The 21852-nt window shown below is 46.8% G+C and overlaps 1 long non-coding RNA gene across 6 annotated transcripts in view; it reads right to left on the minus strand.

Annotated features, from left to right (window-relative positions):
• LOC128334859 (uncharacterized) overlaps positions 1-21852 on the minus strand; it is an 83360-nt gene that overhangs the window by 21400 nt on the left and 40108 nt on the right. For 2 of the 6 annotated variants that reach the window (XR_008311427.1, XR_008311426.1), the window contains exon 5: positions 12379-12503. This is a non-coding gene — a long non-coding RNA (uncharacterized LOC128334859). Of the gene's footprint in view, positions 1-12378; positions 12504-16931; positions 16993-19044; positions 19142-20165; positions 20294-20389; positions 20485-21852 lie in introns of those variants that run through there. The other 4 variants (XR_008311428.1, XR_008311432.1, XR_008311429.1 and 1 more) reach the window with 4 other exon arrangements.

The following is a 21852-nucleotide window of genomic DNA, read 5'->3' on the forward strand; positions in this document are numbered from 1 at the left end:
TTGTCATGGCTGCTATGAACTCCTGAGCTGCACCAGACAAGTCAGCCCCATACTGGATATTGAAGTACCACAGCAAAAGGTAGTTTTTTATTTCTAAAATAAGAATTGATTTTCCTTCTTCTAGGTCTCTGGAGTAAAATTACTGGGTTGGCAGCTGAAATTGAGGGAAAATTAAGACCCCGGGCAGCTGACACTCATGAGGAAGGGGCAACCAGGAAGGGCTCAGTCACAACAACACGTAACACACCAAGCACTTCAGCGAGGAATAATGCCCTTCATGTGCAGCCCAGTTCATGGGAACTGGCCCACATTGACTTGCCAAAATGTAGATTGCAAACACCTCAGGGCAGGGATCTATCCTGTGTTTGTAATACTCTGTGAAATGCCATGTTGTCAGAACTGAGCTTTAAGTAGTGGGATTAGTGCGGGGGAGACTAAAGAGAACCAACCAGGAAAGACATACATTCAAACTTCTGTTGCTACAGACTCTGTTTTCTCCTCACCTCCTTTGTTTCTAGCTGGCCAGTTAGGGCCAGATTCATCTGGGGGAACTCTAGTTGCTGCACTCTACTCTATAGCTTATATCTATTTCTGGAAGTGCTTGAAAGGTTGTGATCCTTACATATGCATGAACAGAGCACCTGTGGGAGAGAGGGGAGTATTGACAGGCTCAGGGTGACCTGCAGATACATTAGTTTCACAAAAAATCTGAAGGAAACAGATCCCTTAGGAGGCAATTCTCAAACTGTCTCAATGTGGAGAGGAATGTTTGTGGACTCAGAGGGCAGTTAACAGACAACCAGGTGGGTGGAGCTAATGAAACTCAGTGGCGAGGTGTGTGTGTGTGGGGGGAAGGACTTGAATGCTAATTTTCTCAGTGCTAATTTTCTCAGCTTTGAAAATACTTCCTCAAGGCAGACACAGTGCCTTCTGTTTCTGAGGGAGAAAGGTGTTCAAAACTTTATGCTCAGGTAACATTTTGTTGAGGGCCCATCCTTGTAGATCCATAATAATCTAAGTTCTTGTTGATTAGGCTGCTGAGTGAACGTTTTTTGCTCTAGGGAAAATATTTCCCAGATGCTCCAATGTCCTTCAAGAAAATGCCTTTTCTTTATAGAATGTTGTTCTATTTCTAATCTTGTTACTCTGTACCACATGAAAAGAGGGCGACTACTATCTCCCTCCAGAAGTATTTGGCCGCCCTCAAACTGTTCCTTTAAGAAAGAAAAGAAAAAGAAAGCAGAGTATCTTTTCTGGATGCTCTGGATGAATAGCAAAGTGCTCTACGAAGAATTCGCTCTTGACAATGATGCTTCAGTTTCATATTAACAGAAACGGCTCAACAGCCATGCCGGTATGTTTATTAAATCTTAGACCAACTGGGAGGCTTATCATGTCCTCTTTTATGGCCTATTTTTCACACTAAACTACTGCTTTACTTTAACTAAATACTTTTGTTTTATTGCATATATTTCAAGACCCAGTGAAAGAAAGAGAGAAGCCATTTTAAAAAAGAAAAGGAGGAAGACAGAGAAGGGGGGAGAAACATGTTTCTTTATTCTTTTCTAAACTCTCTGCAGGTTTCATCATCACTTTAAGAAAGAAAGAGCACAAAGGGTTTGTTTTGTGAGGCATTCTTATGAAGAATGGAGTATGACCAGAGTGAGGCCCCTTTTCCTCAGTTTGCCAGCTGAGGTTTAACCTTCTTCCTTGGGATTATTCTCACACTTCATAGGGTGATTCACCCAACCGACTTTCAAAACCTCCCACCCGAATGCAAGAGCTGTATGCGATACTGTTTGCCAATCATGTGGCAGGTTACAAACAAAGTGGGAGGCGGGGAGTGTGATTGTGAGCTCAGCCACAGCTGGGGAGGATGGATTTTCTTCCTACCCCATTTTGAAGCTTGGGAACGGAATCTGGTAGGATGTGCTTGTCCTACCCAGCTGGGGCTTAGCTCAACATCAAGCTCCCAGCCTCCATTCTTGTCCCTATGTAAAACACAATCGGGAAATGGGAGCACGCACAGCTCCCAGATTAAGGCTAGAGGTTTTTTGTACCCTGATATTGATCATGTGAACTGCCCTACATAATAACAGAAGAACGGTCCTCCTGGATCAGGCCCAAAGCCTATCCAGTCCGGCATCCTGTTTCCCAGAGTGGGAAGCCCACAGGCAAGAGGCATGTGCATGCCCGCTCTCCTGCTGTTGCTCTCCTGCAACTGGTATTCAGAGGCATCTTGCCTCTGAGGATGGAGGTGGCCTAGTATCAATATATATTTATATATAAAATTCTCTAAGACATACCCATGGCTAATCCCACTGAGCGAGGGGAGGGGGAGAGCAAAGTGGCGGCGGCAGCAGCAGGGAACATAAGGCCAATGGACAGGCCAGCGAATGGGCGGGCAGGCAGGCAGGCAGGTGGGCGGGAGGGTGGGGAGAGAAAGCAGCAGCGGTGGCAGCCAGGAGGGAGAGAAAGTGAAAGCAGAAAGTGACGGCCAGCCGGGAAAAGCGGCTGGCCAGGAGGCCAACCAGAAGAGAAAAAACATTGGAGGAGGGAAGAGGAGGGAGGAGGGCTGAGAACGAGGGGTCAGGAATGAGGGAGAACTAGAGGTACAGATGCTCTGTGCCCGAGCCAGGTAGTTATTATTTATTACTACTATTGCCACTCTATAATTTTCTCATTCACCTAGCCTGCAACAGCATTCTCCCCTTATGCCAGGGAAGATATCTGTAGCCACTCGATATTCTGGGATTACAACTCCCATCATCCTCTGGTCATTGGGGCCACGGAAGAGAGGAGTTGTTGACCAACAACACCTGGAAACTCAAGTTTGAAAACCCTTGGGCCTCTCTACGGCTCAGTCATGAAGCTCACTGGATCGCCGTCAGTCAATCATGCTCTCTCCACCTAATCTACCTCCCAGCCAGATCTTTTAAGATCTGGGCCCCAGGCCTACAGCTTGCTTTTGAAAATTAAATTCAATCATATACCACTCCCCAGAATAATTAAATGAGGACATTCATACATCCAGGCAGGTGGGGCAGCTGATGGGCACGGTGGTGGACAGGGTGGGGCAGGGTGGGGCTAGTTAAACTCATCTTCCCCCCAGATGATCTGTGCTGCATGGCACAGCACGGAGCTTCGGAGGCTGGGATGATGCATCCCAGCCTACGGATATCCCACAATGCACCATGGAACATGCACAGTGCATTATGGGATTCTCCCAAGAGACAGGTGCTCTGGGCACCCATCTCTGTGTTCGCTGGGGCATAGCCCCAGCGAACACATGGGACAATTCAGAGAGGGGGACAATTCATAGCCTTGGGACAATTCATAAACGTAGCCCCAGCAAACACACAATCCTGGGGCAATTCACACACCTGGGGCAATTCATGCTTGCTACCAAAAGACCAGATCTCCTCCCATAGAACAACTCTCCTCCCACTCTTGGGTTACATTCTGTTAAAAGGCACAAAAAATATTATGCAGCATATCAGTCAATGCATTCTATAGGACAAGACCTCACTTCTCTTTCCTAACAAGCACAGGGCTCTTGTCCAGTTGCAATTTTCAGACATTCTTGTCTGGGAAAAAGGGCCTTGAAGTTGCCCAGTCATCTGCCTTTCTCTAGGCGATGAAATTTCACAATTTCTTTTCAGTTCTGCTCCCAAATGGAGACTGTTGTGGAACAGCCTGATAAAGTGAGCTGATGCCATCCGCCTGAGTCCCATAGCAAATGAGTAAATAGTCTGGCTGGCTGGGATGCAGGTAGCATACTGGAGTGTTTATTAACCGGTGCCGGGAAGATGGATTTGAACTCATTGGTACTTTGCTATCAGGGGCAGCGATGTTAGATGAGTTCTATCAGGTGCACTGCAGCCCACAAGGCCTCGTTACAGCCCGAGTGGGTAATTGTATCACCTGGGATGAGGAGGGCTCTGATATCCCCATGCAGGAAGCCCACCTCTGGAGCAGATAAAAGGGAGATGCAATGGCCAAGCCTTGCAATAAAATGCTTGTAGTCCAATCAAGACTCGGCTTGAAATTCAAGGCTGTTATTTAAAAGAAAACTCAAGGAAGAAAAATACCGTAGTTTCCCGAAAATCCAGACAACACTGAATTTGAGACAAAAATACAGCTTAAATACAGGTTAATTTATGGAGAAGCTGCCTCCATTTCCCTCCCTTTCCTCTTCTACTGCCTGTCAATTTTCTTGATTCTCAAGGCAGGGATGTGTAGGATTCCAGGCGTGTTGCGAAGCAGGGAGATGGATGGGTGACAGTGACAGGCGTCGGTGCAGGAGGAGCGAAAGTGTGGCAAGGAAGCTGCAGCCTCCTTATTCCTATGGGCGGCCCTTTCATGAGGCATGGAGAGGCATTTGCCTCAGGAGTCAATATGAGGAGGAATGCAGGGGGTGCGCAGGTGTTGTCCTCTGATGGACACACCTGCCCACAGATGGAGCAAATTGTTTCTTGCTCCATCTAGCAAAATGTCTTGGGATGCCTTTACTCATGCCTCACTGCAGCAGGGATTTAAAGATGGTGACCGAATCTCCAGCTTACAACCGGCAACTCTGTATGGAAGCAAACACTTCAATGCAGGTTTTTAACCTTCTGTGCAATCCCACTTAGGCTCAGTGATTAAAAAAGCAAGCGCAAAGTTTCTTGGGCTGCCCTGGTGTGAAACAAGGTTTTCTTTTCTCAATCTTGGTTAAGCCTCATGTTATACGTCTCCCATGAGATCACCTCTTCATATTGTCTGAAGTCTTTAAATTGTGTACAAGGAAGAGCAATTTAGGAGTGGAAGCAAGTGGTCCTCCAGGAAAGTGGAGGACACTAATCTCTAAGGATTATAAAAAGTGGAGGAATTTGACCAGGGAAGGAACAGAATTTGAGGTGAAATTGTACTTGTGGGTCTGAGGCTCTAGAATTGGTGACAGTGGCCTGTTTTTGAAAGCTCAGATGTGACAAAATGGATTAAAAAATCTGGGCCAAGCACACCTGAACTTGGGTTCCAGTTGTACAGCTGTAGCTCAGGTGTGAATTCATGTTGTTGATGCTCCTCAAGACAGGACGAGAACTCGTGGGATTGAAATTACAAGGAAACAGATTCAGGCTAGATACTAGCAGTAATTTCCTGACTGGAAGAGGTGTTTGATGGCGGAACAGGCTGCCTCATGATGTTGCAGGCTCTCTGCCACTGGAGGTTTTCAGAGGCAGGACAACCATCTGTGAGTGATGCTGTAGCAGTTACCCACACTGAACAGAGGGTGGACTAAAAGACCTCTGAGGTCCCCTCCAACTCTGAAATTCTATGGTTGTGAGATGTATAACTGATGATCATCACTGTGGGCAATTGAGAGGGACTGACCCGGGAATAAGAAAGAAGCAGCCGTTGGTGAGTGGAGTGCTGATGTTGCAACAAGGATCCTGAATAGGACCTCAGAAGGGTGGATGTGTGTAAAACAGATTTTTCAGGACACATTTCCCCCCAAATGTGCATTTTTAAAGACCCCGAACTGAAATGAGAGAATATCTGGGCCAGCCTTCTGAAATACCAACTTCAGCTTCCTTCAAGATGTCAGGGGAATAATGTAGATCTCCAAGGACAACAAGAGTTCTTATTTTCCCATTAGTCTCTTTGCACACACTTAAATTACTCTGGTCGTTTCTTTGTGCCTAACTTACACTGATGCCTCGCTCAACAATAAGCTGGTGCCAAAAGATTATTTAAGTGAATTGACTGCCAGGGCTTTGAGACATATCCAAGAAAGGTGTGCTGTGTATTCCGTGACGCCCCATCTCAGCGGTGGCTGGAAGGAAGTGGAAATCAGGCAGATGAGCAGATACCTCAAGGCAGTGGAGCACTTTTGAATCCTGCAGTATGAAAGGGGCTATAGAAATGTGTGATATTAGCCCCATCACTCTTTTCAATAGTACTATATAGGTCTCTGATTCTTCCTTTGTAGTCCTCGCGTTACCTTGCTCCTCTTTACCTGGCCTGTTTTCAAATAGATGGGAGTTGAGGCTTTATTTTTCTGAGAGGTTAGAAACCTCTCGCAGATGCATAAGCAGAGGCATTCTTCAGAGTTAGCGAAGAAGCGGGTTTTATGAAGTCAAATAAAAAGTCCGCTCCATCAAAGTGCGGCCTGAGCCCAAACAACTGTCAGCTGTCTGAAAGAGAAGCATCGTTTTATTTAATTGCAAATTAAAAGACATAAACCATCTTAAGAGCCAGGCTAATACCGCCTCAAATCAGTACGGTAATTGTGCTGAAGCGATTGTCAAGTAGGCAGGCGGCGTGTGGCACCTGGCGTGCGGAAATAAGGCGGCCGCCGAAGCACAAGGCTGTGGTTATTTGTACGGAGGAACTGGGTTGAATGAGCACATTTTGTACTATTTGAGTGGCTGGCTTCCTCCATTACGGCTGATAAATGTAATAAAAAGAGAGAGAGATGCAGAGAAGGAAATATTGTTAATGGCTCCTTTTGTGCTGGCAGAGTCTTCGTAAGAGGAAAAGTCACTGGAAGAAAAGTGAGAAGCGGGGGAGAGATTTCTGTTCACATACAACAACTTCTTGGGCAAGCGTCAGTTGCTTGAGGTGGAGTCATTGGGATCTTGGGGTTGAAGCTTGTTTAAAGGAAGTCAAGGGATGATATGGTTGCTTCTCAGGAGGATAGAGATCACAGAGTACTTAATACAATCCTTTTTGCAGACCCAACTTTTGGGTAGTCAATGGGCCTGTTCACACAATCTCTGAAACTAACTTGAATGTGGGTTACTGACATTAGCTTGATTGTGTGATTGTGCCAAGCTGGTTTATGGCCTGAGATGAATCTGAGATTCATGCACTGGTGTGGGTTCAGATAATCACATGTCAGTAACTCACATTCAGCCTAGATTTGAGCAATTGTGTGTGAATAGCAAGCTGGCTTATGCCGAGTCAAACCCATATAGTCTGCACTGACTGGCAGCAGCTCTCCAAGGTTACAGGTGGGAGTCTCTCCCAGCCCTACCTGGAGATGCTGGGGATTGAACCTGGGACCTATAGTTTCTGAAGTTACTAAAGTTAGCACTCTTAAATGCACCCTTTTTTGCAGTTCTTAAAGCATGCCATCTTTAAGGGAGAGGGAAGCTGGTTTTGTGGTAGCAAGCATGACTTGTCCCCTTAGCTAAGCAGGGTCCACCCTGGTTGCATAAGAAAGGGAGACTTGGTGTGTGAACACTGTAAGATATTCCCCTTTGGAGACAGAGTCGCTCTGGGAAGAGCATCTAGGTTCCAAGTTCCCTCCCTGGCAGCATCTCCAAGATAGGGCTGAGAGAGATTCCTGCCCAGGGGCATAAGTATAATAGGGCAAGGGGAGACAGTTGTCTGGGGGCCCAAATGGAAAATTACATTTTTTTTTAAAGTTTCAAATTAAAAGTTATTTAAAAAGCTAAAAACTGAGAACTATAAAAACAAAAAAACCTACCAGATATAAACAGAGATGAAATGTTAAAAAGCCTCTTAAAAAACATGTGTTTTCATTTAAAAAACAAACAAACAACACTTCTTGCACTGGACAACGATCCAAAGTGGTTGATCCATCCAACACCCGAGAAGCAAACACCCGAGAGAGATCAATCAGCTTCCTCACCCCCCACCCCCGCCAATGGTTATGTAATAGGAAACATACAGCAAAGAGCTCTTGGGCTTTGTAAATATAGCCAGAGCTCAGACGTTGAAACTGTCACTGGATCCCTGGCAGATGACCACCTCAGACATCTGTGGTGCACTAAAGCCCATGAGATACAATATGTCATTTGCATTCTTGGCAGCGGCCAGAAAGAATGACTCCCTAGCGCTGGTGGATGGCATCTTGTTTGGAAACAGAGAAGCTGTCTTGTTTTCCATGACACTAGACGCTACTTGCAAGTGGTGTGTGTGTGTGTGTGTGTGTGTGTGGCTAAACTTGGTCTTTCTTAGCTCATCAGATCCAACTGTACATTCTTAGTGTTGAACGTCAGGAGAGGCAGGCAGTCTACTGCTGGCCCTGAAGATTAATAATGTCTCTTGAGTTCTCCTGAGGGATGCTCAGAAAGCCCTAAGTGATCTTTTGAATATCTGTCCGATAGGAACTCTCTCAAGCATAGGCGAAACTAGGGTGGGGCTGCCAGGGCACGTCCCCTAGGTGCCTCTGGGGGGGTGGTGCCAGTGCCATGCTGCCCCCCAACCCCTCCCCAATTCATGGATTTATTTATCTTTTAAATTTTTACCTGTAGCCCCTTTGGGGGGCTTCCTAAGGGCCGTGTGTGTGTGTGTGTGTGTGTGCGTGCAAAGGTTCCCCCTTCCCCCGCTGGCCTTTTAGATAACTGCCACAGCCCATCTGGGCTGATTTTCAGGCCTGTTTGGGCCTACAAAGATCAGTGTGGTGGCCATTTTGGAGGTCACCGCACATGCTCAAAAGGCCTCTGCGAGGCCTGGCAAGGCATAGGACCTCACAGGGATCATTTGAGCATATGTGGCAGCCATTTTTTCAAATTAAAAAAGGCTGCTGGAAACAAAAATGGCTGCCCCACATGCTCAAATGGCCTCTGCAAGACCCAAGTCTAGATTTTTCCCTGATCTAGGGAGTCAGAAGAATGCAAAGTTGTTGGCAAGGGACCCGAGCATTTAAAAACAGATATAAATGGCACAAAAGTAGGTGGACAAAACATCCCCTTAAAAGACAATGTTGGTTTAATATCTTGTAAGCTGGCAAAACTGAAGGGTGCGGGGAGGCAAGGAATAAAATGGAAATATTCACTCGCATGCTGTTTAATTCTCTATACTGAGCTCTATCTTTATCTGCATATTTGTCAAGCTATCTGATTATAAGGTTTGTGGGATTTCAAACTTGGAAAGTGCTTGCCTTTGACTTGTGTAGTGCTTAAAAACAAAACAAAACTGAATATCACACTTTTGCTGTTCTGTGGGTAGTTGCAACTTCCACCTTCTTCCTGATCAGGCTGCTGAATCCAAGCCTATTGTAAGATGCTGGATAATTTCAGATTGTTTGGGGCCCCTAGGATTTCCTATTGCAACCATCTCCCTTTAAGCCAAAAGCTGTTTGGACAGAAAAAGCCCATCCCTGCATTTCTTGGAGGCAGCAACCTGTAGTGAGGTGTGCTGAGGTGGCATTGCATTTGCTAAAGAGAGCTTTAGAGAGCTGTGCCACATGTGTGGTTGTATTCGTGTATTCATGTGTGTGTTGCTTACAACCTGTTTCTCCTGAAAGTGTCTGGAGTTGTATTTTGGAGCTGATATTATGGTAAAGTTATCTGAAAGATGAGTGTCAGATGTTTGGACAGGGGCACAATTTCAGTGCTTGCCCTAGGTGCTATTTTCCCTAGATACGCCTCTGCTCTCAAGGGGCCCATCTGATGCCAGCTCTCCTGAAGGTGCAGAGGTATGGCCCCATCAGGGTTGGGGTTGTAGCTCCGTGGTGGAACATCTGCTGTGCATGCAGAAGGTCCTGGGTTCAGTCCCTGGCAGCATTTCCAGGTAGGGCTGGGAACAATTACTTCCTGAAACCAACAATTACATCCTGAAACCCTGGAGAACTGCTGCCAGTTCTGAGCAAGATGGTCCAATGGTCCAAATCTGCATAAGACAGCTTACTAGATCCCTATGGATTTCTTTTGGGGATGGGGCTATAGCTAAGTGGAAGAGCATCTGCTTTGCATGCAGAAAGTCCTCAGTTCTATCCCCAGCAGCATCTCCAGGTAGGCCTGGGAAAGACTCTTGCCAGAGACCTTGGAGAGCTGCTGCCAGTCAGTGTAGAGAATACCGAGCTACAGTACATGGACCAATGGCCTGACTTGATAGAAAGCAGCTTCCTGTGTTCCTGAAGGAGATAAAACCTGACTTTGGTAGGGTTGCCAACTCGGACTGAAGCCAACTGTGAGATCTCTCACCCCAATACTTTCCCCTGTATTTTTTAACATCAAGCTATCAACGTCTCCAAGATTGTGTAGCTTTGCCAGCTCTAATGGAAGCTATTCCTGAATATTATTTTCCCTAACATTTTGTTCCAATAGTTATCACACTATCAAGCCGTTCAAACCTTCAGGACTGCTTTCAAGAGTAGGGCTCTCAGTCCTGGAGGGTTGGAGATGAAAGAGGGACTTGAAAACAGAGGAGGCCTCCAGCAATTCAGGGTCTTGATTCACACAATCATTCAAATCTAAGCTGACTGTGGGTTACTTAATAGTGTGATTGTGTGAACCCACACCAAGGTGGGAATCTGAGATTCATCTTGGACCATCAGCCACTTGGCGTGGGTTCACACATTCATGCTAATGTTGGTAACCCACATTCAACCTAGATTCAGATGAATGAGTGAACCAGGCCACTGTGTATTTTTCAAACCTTGCAGAGAAACTCCGTCAACATTATATTGCCGACACAGTCACCGTGAGCAGGTCATGAACTTTTGTGACATCACTGATATTTGTCCAGTGAACAAAGTAGCATTTCCAAATGACTGTAAGCTGGTTTTTAGCCCACTGTAGATACAGGTTGTCTTGCTAGTTCACAGCTAAGAATGGTAAAGACTGAACCAAGCTGATGAGCGGGTGCACATCTTAGCTCTCCCCTCCTTTCCCGTGAGCGATAGGCTGATGGCAGATGCTTTGCATTAGCATTATTTAGACATTAAGAGACCTATAATTGGAGATGTAACATGTGTCCTCATCATAGTTGACCTTATTTATGGCGGGAGCTGACATCTGAATGTCAAATTTGCATGTGTGACTTTTCTCCCCCCTAATAACCACTTTAATATGCAAATTAGCCCGAGGGTTGCAAAAGAATAAAGATAAATAAAATAGCAATTTTGATCATCTCAGGGAAGATTTGTGTTTGCCTGTTGGATGCGGGGACTGGAGCTAAGATTAGATCCTGTCACTTAATGAGTGGGAGATTGAAGGAGAAAGACATTTACAGATATGAATTCTGAATCGTAAGCAGCCTGCTGTGAAGTTGGAGCGTTAAAGCAAATATCTGTCTTTGCAGTTCCTTGTGCAGTCACAAACAAGGGAGTGAGAGTCAAGGTAGATATGGAAAGCCTGTTTTCCTCATTACATAAGGCAAAAATGGCTGGGGTCTGTAATCAATGGGCCACCCTGCTCTCTGGAGTTGGGTTTCCAAACTTGGGTGCTGTTTTATAGCTGTTTCCCTCATACCCACAAAGTATCTAAGGCCCAGTTCAGATGTACAAGTTAACTGGAGTTAAGAACGCCAGAGGTTTCAATTCTTAACTCCAAACCATGCCGCAGATATTCACCAAAGTGTGGCCAGATGAACTCCAGTTGAAGGAGAGGGGAGCCCCTCCCTGCTGCCCGGCTGCCAAGGCATATGCCTGCTGCCTCTATGTTTGTCATTTGGAATAGCACCGAAACGCCGTTATAGCTGACTCCGCATTTGGGTGTAATGTTTCGGCAGCAAAACCTCAGTTGTCGGCGGTGAAACTTAGAGATAACTGAAAGTTCCAATTGGAATTTGGCGAGGCAAACCAGAGTTAGCTTCTGGCCCATAACCATGGTTTTGTGCATTCGGGTGTACTGCAGTTACAACCTTGGCCAGCTAAACTGTGGTTATCATGTATGTCTGAACTCAGCCATAGATATAACTCAGAGTTTATTCAGAGACAACTCCATTTTCTCCTTCTCCCCATCCTCCCTTTTCCTTTCTGACTCCCTCCACCCCCCGCTCTCTACAGCAGGGATTCTCAACGTTGGGTCCTCAGATGTTATTGTACTTCAACTCCTATAATCCCCAACTGAAGGCCACTGGGGCTGGGGATTATGGGAACTGAAGTCCAATAACATCTGGGGACCCAACGTTGAGAATCCTTGCTCTACAGGATCCACACTGGAACAAACGTCTCAACAACAAAACATACAAGATTACTAGATAGAATACATTAGGCACCCACACTGATACGGTTTGATTCTCCTCAACCCCAGCCACAATGGCCAATGAATGCGGGGGGTGGGGGGGGGAGTAACGGGAGTTATAGTTCAGCAACAGCATCATTCAGTTGGCAACCCCTGCTCTAGAACTCTCAACTTCCTAACAGAGTTGGCAACACCCCGAGGCTAGGATTTCACAACTGCTCAGAAATCACACCCCACTTGGTCTCCTGTAAAAAGGAGGGACAGGATCCTATGGCAACTTCTAGAACAGACAGGGACCCTGGGGAGAAATATCCCACAAGACCAGCTTTCCTCCTATTATTCATTATGATCTTGAGAATCTGGTGAAGCCCGAATGGGAAAAAGCTAAGAGTCATAAGGACAGGTTGCCCCATACCAAAAAAAGCCATATCCCAGTGATTACAAAGATCATTTGTACCTGCTTCTCCTTAACCAGTAGTGAAATTTACCATCTCTTCCTGGCAGGCTGAGTCACCAGTCATCATGTGGCAATTAGTTTTGCTCTATGTTTAGAGTGTGGGCCACAGTTGCCGACTTCCATATCTGAAATGTCAAGGAAAACGTGAGATGTCTTTAGATTGGACTGAGGGATGCTGAAGAACCACAACAAGTGTAATGATGATATACCCTTTAACTTTGTACAGAAAAATACCCTTTTGACAGCATAGGACAGCCAACAGGAGGAAATTGGCCCACCCTCGAGCAGGACCAGGCCCGGTTCGGCTCAAAGTCGAGCTGAACCTGTTGGGCCGGTGCGGGTCCAGTTTTGGTGTTTTAAAAATAAAGTTTTTAAAAGGTGGACTTATTGCTATCGCTGGGCTTTGGGGGGTGCTGTTGCACTGGGGTGTGTGTGTGTGTCTCCTGATGTTGCCCTCCCTCACTGCCCTGATCATTTCCATCCCCTTTGGGGCTGTTTTTGGCCCATTTTGGGCTGTTTTCGGTCCATTACTGCCTGTGCCGGTGGTGGCCATTTTGGAGGCCTGGGCTGCCAGCAGCCATGTTAACCATAGAGTCAGGTGGAAAGCAGGGCCAGGGAGAGTTATTCCTGTACAAAAGGCTGCCTCTCCACTGCTCATGCAATGCATGAGGAATACTGGTGGACCTAGCTTGGGTTTTTCTTCCCTTCTGGAACATGTGGCAGTCCAGTCATGTGGGAGGTGAGTAAGTAAACCCACCAGGGGCTTGGGTCATCTGGGAGACACAAGGTAGGAATGTGCCTCCCTGCCTCTAGCCCACCCCCATATGGTCATGAGAACAGGCTTGAGGTCTATGTGTCGACTTGTGATGACAAGATGATCAGATTGAGGTACCAGATTTAATCTGAGGCTTCTCTGATCAGCTGGGCTGATGGGCTGCAATACCCTCTCTGGCTATCACCTGGGTGGTGCTGCAGTGCAGTCAAGATAAGGCCAATAACAATCAGGCAGAAGGAGGGAGAAGAAAACCACTCCTTGCAAAGTATAGCAGTTTTTCAAGAGAGGGCAAATGAGAGGATACGTTGTGATGACCAGGGCTTTGGGCTATTTTCTTGTTGGTGGTATAGACTGGTGCTTGGCAGCTAGCGGTCTTTAGATGGAAGTGCCTGAGTGAACTTGGCTGAGGGGTCAGCTTCTCATCTACACCGACAGGCACATATTTTCCTGCACACGAAATTCTCATCCTTCAGCAAGAACACAAGAAGGCGGAAGACAGCTTAACCAATCTTTTGCACCTGTCCTGTGTACTTAGGATGGGATGAATATAGCAGTGAGGGGAAACAAGAGTGTGCTAGAAAATCTGGCTGTTATCATTCCTTGGTTTTCTCCAGGCAGGGAATACTTCAACATTGACTTGATCACTGCAGAATAGGGATGTGCAAATCGATCCAAATTTGAATTGATTCAACTCAAATCTGGGTGATTTGAGTGATTCAAATTCAAATCAAATCACTCATTCAATTCTAATTTAAAATGAATTTTTGAAATTCGATTCGAATTCTATTTTAGAGCCATTCGGCACCTTATAAAAACAATTCAGCCCCCCTAATTGGTTTTAAAAGGCACAAAACAGGGTTGAATAAATTCAAATTTCATTTGAATTTGAATCAGACTTTTGGGCTGAATTAAAAACTGATTTGAATTAGAAATGAATTTTTGGAATTCAATTTAAATTCAAGACAAATTTAAAAAATTGTTTCATGTACATCTTTACTGTAGAAGTCCTGGACACCAACGAAGATCCTGTGGCATGTTCTTGGGTCTTCAGTCATACCATATAAAGTGCTGTCCAAGTCTAATGTAGCTACACATTAGACTAGCTAATGACTCCCATGCTCCAGGCCAGGGGGCGTGGCCAGGATACACTTCCCTTGAAAAGGGCTCTGTCTGCTGCTGGTCCTTGTTGCAGCAACATCATTGCCTAAGCTCGTAGCCTGTTCCTCACCTTGCTCTTGTGTAGACCTGATCTCCTGGCTTCTGAGCATGGCTTGACTAGACCTGAATCTGATTTCCCATCCCTCCTGTGTGGACCCAACTTCCTGGCTTCCGACCCTAGCTTGTAACCTGACTCCGACTTCTGCCTAGCTCCCCTGGTGAGTCCTCGCACTGCCTGGCCCTTCAAGGCATGGCAGTCGGACAGGGCTCTACCCAGGTAGGAGCAGTCATATGCAGGGCTGGGATCGCTTCTGAGCCTGTCTTTCCTCCCCAGGCAGCTCTGCTTTTTAACCCAGGCTAAAAGTGACGTAGGCGGATGAGCATGCATCTCCAATCTCACTGCCTGGTTGTGTGGGCTGCTTTGCTCCAGGCAGCTGCTCCTGGGCTGCTGGCGGCCATCTTGGCCATAGAGGCTGGGGGCAAGATGGCCCAGCAGCAGGGAGGTTTCCCAGTGTGGGATATCTGGTGGTTCTGTTTCCTTCCTCCACCTCCTGATTGCCACGCCACTCATCTAGGCACCCAGGTGATGGAGCTCTGGTTGTGTGGGGAAGGAGGTAGGCTCTTGCCTTCCCCACTTAGGTCGTGTGGATCAGAGATTCTCAACGTTGGGTCCACAGATGTTATTGGACTTCAATTCCCATAATCCCCAGCCCCAGTGGCCTTTGGTCGAGGATTCTGGGAGCTGACGTTCAATAACATATGGGGACCCAACATTGAGAATCCCTGTTGTGGATGACCTAAATATTGGCCTGGATGGCCCAATGGCAGCGGGATATGTCCACGTGACATTCTGCTCTTGACCCGGGGCAAAGGAAGCTGCGAAAGATTTATCTGGCATTTTTGTATGGCCCAAGCCACCGATTTCCTTCCTTCCTTTCCCCTGACATAAAAAGTCTAGGAATTGAAAAATATAATGGGCTATTCATCAAAAACGCTAAGAGCTGTTAAATCGGTGAACTGGATGAATATACATTTGTTCCCATTAGGTCTTGAAAAGTGGGAGCCTTGCTGCTTGGAGCAGAGCTCATTCCACACATAATGGCCCACAGCCGCGGCTGCACCGCTGCGTCGCGCGCTCTCTCTCTCTCAGCATCCGTATCTGCTTATCTACATCTTAATCTATACATACCGCTTCATCTTAATTTGCCCTTCTATATCTCTCCAAACCCCCTCAGGCTCTTTCAAAGGTTTTTACTTAAGGACTGAAGTAGGTAATCTGCTGAAAAGCAAGAAACTGGGATTCTCAACATCAAGGCTTGATCTCGGCAACAGAGGTGGAAGAGACGATTGTTTCAGGGTCACCACTTTACAAGTGGCGGGCAGTTCCGGAGAATGCCATAACTAGGCCCATTTTCTTTCATAAGAAGAGTACCAGAAATGTTGTTCTTGCTAGATCTATTTCATTTCATTTCATTTCATTTCATTTCATTCATTCATTCATTCATTCATCAATGTTATGAAACTTTCATCTCTGGGCGGTTAACATAAAACAATTAAAACACATATAAAAGTTAAAACATATCAACAGTTTAAAATGAACCATAAAATTAAAACAGACAATTTTAAAAAGCTGAGAAAGCTTGGGTGAAAAGATGAAAAGAATGTATGACTTTTCAAAGTCATAAATGAATAACAGGTACTGCAAGGAGAGGAATGATTGATAAATTTCAAGGGTGTGTGTGTGTGTGTGTGTGTGTGTGTGTATGCAGTGCAATTTTTGTACTTTACAGATTGCATAGGAACATAAGAAGAGTCTTGCTGGATCAGGCCCAAGGTATCTACTCCAGTATCCCGTTTCCCATAGTGGCCCACCAGATGCCTCTGGAAGCCCACAAGCAGGAGATGAAGGCTGACTCTGAGCCTGGAGGTAGCACTCCATCAAACTTGTGTTTCAGAACGTGTGTCCACCACGTGCATTACTGGGGCTCGGGGCAGGGGGATGGTCGCGTTCCCCTGTGCCCGACCCCTGAAGCTGCCGGGTGAGGCGTGGGTGGCCCGCAGGAGAGCCGCCGCTCATGTGGGCGGGAGATTTGCCTGCCCACTGCAGGGTAAGGGGTCATTTGCGGGGAGGGTCAGGCAAACCTGCTCTCCCCACAGACCTCGAGGAAGCTCTTCTCACTGATTGTGAGAAGAGCTTCCTTATCTCTGTACAACTGACCATGCCTAAACATCAGCAGTGGCTGTTGGTAATGAAATGGGCTCGTGTCCAATGGATGCACATATTACTGTGTTTAAAAGAAAAATGAGTGTGTGTGTGTGTGTGTGAGAGAGAGAGAGAGAGAGAGAGAGAGAAAGAGAGAGAGTATTTCATGGGTGCTTTTGATAACATCCCTTTGATGATTAGGAGGTCTAAACCTGGAGCCACAGAAATGATCACAGCAATGCCTATTTCATTGTGTTGAGCCATGCTGACTCTGCCGTACTGAAACAGCCAGCTGTCCTGAGATACAGATATGCCGAAGGAGCACACACAGGTGTCCGGAAATGGCGGGCCTCTTCCGAGACATCCAGGTAAGCAGGCACCTGGGATTTCATCCGGCCTTGATGAACGCATGCTCCATTTGCTTGGATATTGATTGACAGCCCCAAGGGCCGAACTTAATGCGAGCACGCTGGGAAACCTTGGAGGAAGATAAATAGCTTATGAGAGGCATCAGAATTAAGTTGTCGGATTCTCTTCTGACAGCTGGAACAGATGTTTTTCTGACCGCTTAATTACTTGGGACTTAAAAAAAACCTGTGGTTGTTGGGCATATTATTATTATTATTATTATTATTGATGTGACAGTTTCCGCACTATCATAGAACAGGAGTTCCCAGTCTTGGATCTCCAGACGTCGCTAGACTACAACTTCCATTGTGGCTGGGGGTGATCGACGTTGTGATCTGACAGCATCTGTGGATCCAAGATTGGGAATCTTTGCCATGGACACATGTGGCACTTTACGGAGTGATTTACAGAAATGACAGATCCCTGCCCCGAAGAGCATACAATCTAAATGTTGACATGGGTGGGAGCAGGGGCGGATTAAGCCTTTTGCTGCCTGTAGGCGGCCAAGGATTTGCCGCCCCCACTGCCGCAGTGGGGGTAGGGGTAGCAAGGGAAAGTCCGCCCTTTTTACTTCTCGAAACTGATGCTGTGGGGAGAGGTGGGTGAGGGGAAAGCTCCCTCTTTTACTTTAAAATGCTGCTTGGCGGTGGGATGGGGCGGCAGCGGCTGCAGTGGGGAGGGTGATGGTGGGATGAGGGGAAAGTCCCCCCTTCAGCTTTAAAGCAATGCCACAGATCCCCTCCTCCCTCCCAAATGACTGCAGCAGGCCCCCATCTTCAGTCCGTTATGGGCCCTTCTCTGCACGTGTGGCGATAGGTCCAAAATGGGCTGCAGAGGGGGGCATGCATGCAGCCATGAGGGATGGAGGAGGGGAGCTGGAAGGAGCTCTTCCTCGCCGCCCTGCCAACCAGCTTATGAGGCAAGGCTACAGCAGCTGGGGCTTTTTAGTTTGGAGAAGAGGCGGCTGTGGGGAGACAGGGTAGAGGTGCATACAATTATGCATGGTTCTAGAAGTGTGCATGGGAGACTAGAAGTGCAAGTACTGGAAGAGCTTCCCCGGAGGGGATGGAGCCACTCTGGGAAGAGCAGGAGGTTCCCAGTCCCCTCCTTGGTAGCATCTCCGAGACAGGACTGAGAGAGAGATTCCTGCCTGCAACCTTGGAGAAGCTGCTGCCAGTCTGTGTAGACAATGCCGAGCTAGATGGACCGAGGGTCTGACTCAGTATATGGCAGCTTCCTATGTTCCTTTGTTCCTAGAGAGAGTGGACAGAGAAGTTTTTCCTCACAGCACTAGGGCCTGGGATCATCCCATGAAACTGATTGCTAGGAAATTTAGGACTGACAGAAGGAAGCACTTTTTCACACCACACACAATGGATCTACGGAATTCTCTTCCATGCGATGTGGTGATGGCCACCAGCTTGGATGGCTATAAAAAGGATGGCTTTGGAAACATTCATGGAGGACGGGTCTGTCAATGGCTACTAGTCTCATGGTTATAGGCCACCTCCAGCCTCCACTGGCAAGATGCCTCTCAATACTAGTTGCAGGGGAGCAAGAGAGAGGGCCTGCACATACCTCTTATCTGTGGGCTCCCCAAAGCTATCTGGTGGGCCACAGTGGGGAACAGGATGCTGGACTAGATGAGCCTTGGGCCTGATCCAACAGGGCTGTTCTCATGTGTGAATAACTGTATGCAAATTGTTGCATGAAAAAGCCGGATGGTTCTTAGCAGTAGTCATACGAGCATCCAGAAACAGTACCCAGAAGATGTGGCTTAAGTTTAAAATATCTCGACTAGTTCAGACACCTGGACATGTGGCTGATTACACCAATGTGCTTCCTCTTGGGACTCCCTTTTCATCGGAGATAGATCTTTTCTTTTCTTTTCGCCTTTGGAGATACTGTTTTGATTTTTAATTGATAAAATGTCTCCTGGGCGTTTGGATCTTCCCCCACACCCCCTCCGCCTGTATCTGGGAAGCACAGACCATGGATTTATGGCTCTCCGTAAAACCTCAGCCTTGTTTATAAATTGCTTAAGATTGATTAAGCAATAAAAATGCTTTTAAAACAGAGAGGTAAATCTGCCAGCTAATTGCTTATAGCTTTACATTATAACCTTGTTACTCTGCCATTCTCGTTCTGAGGCTGGACAGCCGAGTTATTTGGATCTCATGAGAAAGTCACACTGGGAAGAGAGAAGGCTCAACATTGCCCTGTTAAAAAAACCCAAAGCAGAATTAATGGGTCAAACATAGCAGGTGTTGCATTTAATACAACCTATCTCCCAAATGCTTTCGTGTGTGTGTGTGTGTGTGTGTGTGTGTAAAAATGACCACATTATGCAGTGTTTTACATAGGAAGCTGCCTTATATAAAGTCAAACTACTGATCCATCTAGCTCAGTATGGTCTACACCAGGGATTCTCAACATTGGGTCCCCAGATGCCCAAAACTTCCGATCAGCCTTAAATGACTCACAAGGAGCAAGCAATCAACACACAGCTCTCTTTCCATGGACCTTTTTGTGAGGAGAGCGTCTGCTCTGCATGCAGAAGGTCCCAGGTTCAATCCCTGGCAGCATCTCCAAGTAGGGCTTGGAAAGACTCCTGCCTGAAACCTTGGAGAGCCTCTGCCAGTCACTGCAGACAATACTGAGCAAGATGGACCAAGTCTGACATGGTATAAGGCAACTTCCTATGTTCCTAATTACTTACATCTTCAGTCAGTGCTGGGAAAGACCCATGTCTGAAACCCTGGAGAGCTGCTGCCAATCCAAGTAGATGGTACTGAATCAGATGGACCAATGGTCTGACTCAGTGGAAGGCAGCTTCCTACGTAAGCTACAAATGTTCTTCTGCCTGAGAGAACATACAGCTGTCCTCTCCAGAGAGGAGAGCTGGTCTTGTGATAGCAAGCCTGACTTGTCCCCTTAGCTAAGCAGGATCTGCCCTGGTTGCATTTGAATGGGAGACTTGATGTGTGAGCCCTGGAAGAGATGCTCCTCAGGGGATGGAGCCGCTCTGGGAAGAGCAGAAGGTTTCAAGTTCCCTCCCTGGCAGCATCTCCAAGATAGGGCTGAGAGAGATTCTTGCCTGCAGCCTTGGAGAAGCCACTGCCAGTCTGTGAAGACAATACTGAGCTAGATAGACCAATGGTCTGACTCAGTACATGGCAGCTTCCTATGTTCCTATGTTCCTACCTGCTACCCACCTTTGCTTTGGGGACTACAACGGCAAGTTCTGAGCATGGCTGAAGCAGGAACAATCTGGCTCCTTTGTTCACAAGCCCTTCCAGAAAAGTAACTAGAATTCACAGCAAGGGGAAGGCGGTGGAAGAGGAAAGGCAACACTGTATTTTATTTAGCGCCTGCAATAAAAGCATCTATTTTAATAAAAATCAATGACGACTTAAAATACACAATAAATGCCGCAACATTAATAAAACATGCCACACATTAAATCAGAGTTTACGGTGCAGCTTGCGGCCTGCTCTTTCCTGCCTGCCTTTCAGGCGCGATCCTGCTTCCAGCTGAGAGTGAAATGGTCGCAAGCAGCTGTCTAAGGGAATAAAGCAGGCAACATTGCAATGCTGACGACGCAAGGCAGCAGAATCCCAAGCAGAGTCCTGCTTCCCTGCACGGCATCCCTTCGGGTGAGCAGGAAGGGATCAGTTGGGACTCAGAAGCTCTCATTAAATTTCGAATGCGTTTCTTAGCAGGGTGAAGGATAGTCGCTTCTTCTGAGGTCAACCCCCAATTCTTCTGTATGCAATGGCTCTGACCATGCCAGCCATTTCCTTCCTTCTTTGCATATCTATCTATCTATTCCTTCCTTCCTTCCTTCCTTCCTTCCTTCCTTCCTTCCTTCCTTCCTTCCTTCCTTCCTTCCTTGTTCTTATGGGCTTAGACAAATCCATGGAGGATAGGTCTATCAATGGCTACTAGTTTGGTGGCTCTAGGCCACCTCCAGCCTCAGAGGCAGGATGCCTCTGAATACCAGTTGCAAGGGAGCAACAGCTGGAGAGAGGGCATGCCCTCAGCTCTTGCCTGTGGGCTTTCCGGAGGCATCTGATGGGCTACTGTGTGAAACAGGATGCTGGACTGGAGGGGCCTTGGGCCTGATCCAGTAGGGCTGTTGCTATGAAGGGAAGATTCCACTGAGCTATGGACCCATCCCCTAAGGGGAATATTTTACAGGGCTCATACATGAACTCTCCCATTCAAATGCAAACCAGGGCAGACCCTGCTTAGCAAAGGGGACAATTCATGCTTGCTACCACAAGAGAAATATTAGAAAAACTTGATTGTCTAATGCAGGGCTTCTCAAACTTGAGCCGTGAGAGATTTTTGGACTATAGCTCCCACTATCCCCAGCCTCTGGCCATTGTGGCTGGAGATGATGGGAGTTGTAGTCCAACATCTGGAAACCCAGATTTGAGAACCTCTGATCTAATGTGCGGCCAACAATTTTAAATAAAGCTCAGCAGTGGTAGTGGACAAAATAGCTGTGTACAGCATGGTGGTTTGATAGTCATATGCACACACTAATATACATCAATATCAGAGGACAGATGCATTAGATACTTAACAGATACTTAATTTCACGAGACCTTGAGGAGGGAGCTCATCCCTGCAGGATGGCAGCTCTAGGTACTGATGCTAATAACATTTTAACAAGGCATTCTACAAGGACAGGTAGGAAGAAAACAGGCACAGGCACCAGAAAACAAGGAGAGAAGGTGCATCTGCAATTTCCCTAGCTTAATTTCGGGAGGACAGCTGGTCTAGGGGAGGAGAGCTGGTCTTGTGGTTGCAAGCATGAACTGTCCTCTTTGCTAAGTAGGTTCCACCCTGGTTTGCATTTGAATGGGAGGCTACATGTGTGAGCACTGTAAGATATTCCTCTTAGGGGATGGGGCCGCTCTGG

This window comes from Hemicordylus capensis, chromosome 10 (genome assembly GCF_027244095.1).
Source record: "Hemicordylus capensis ecotype Gifberg chromosome 10, rHemCap1.1.pri, whole genome shotgun sequence".
Taxonomy (NCBI): Eukaryota; Metazoa; Chordata; class Lepidosauria; order Squamata; family Cordylidae; genus Hemicordylus; species Hemicordylus capensis.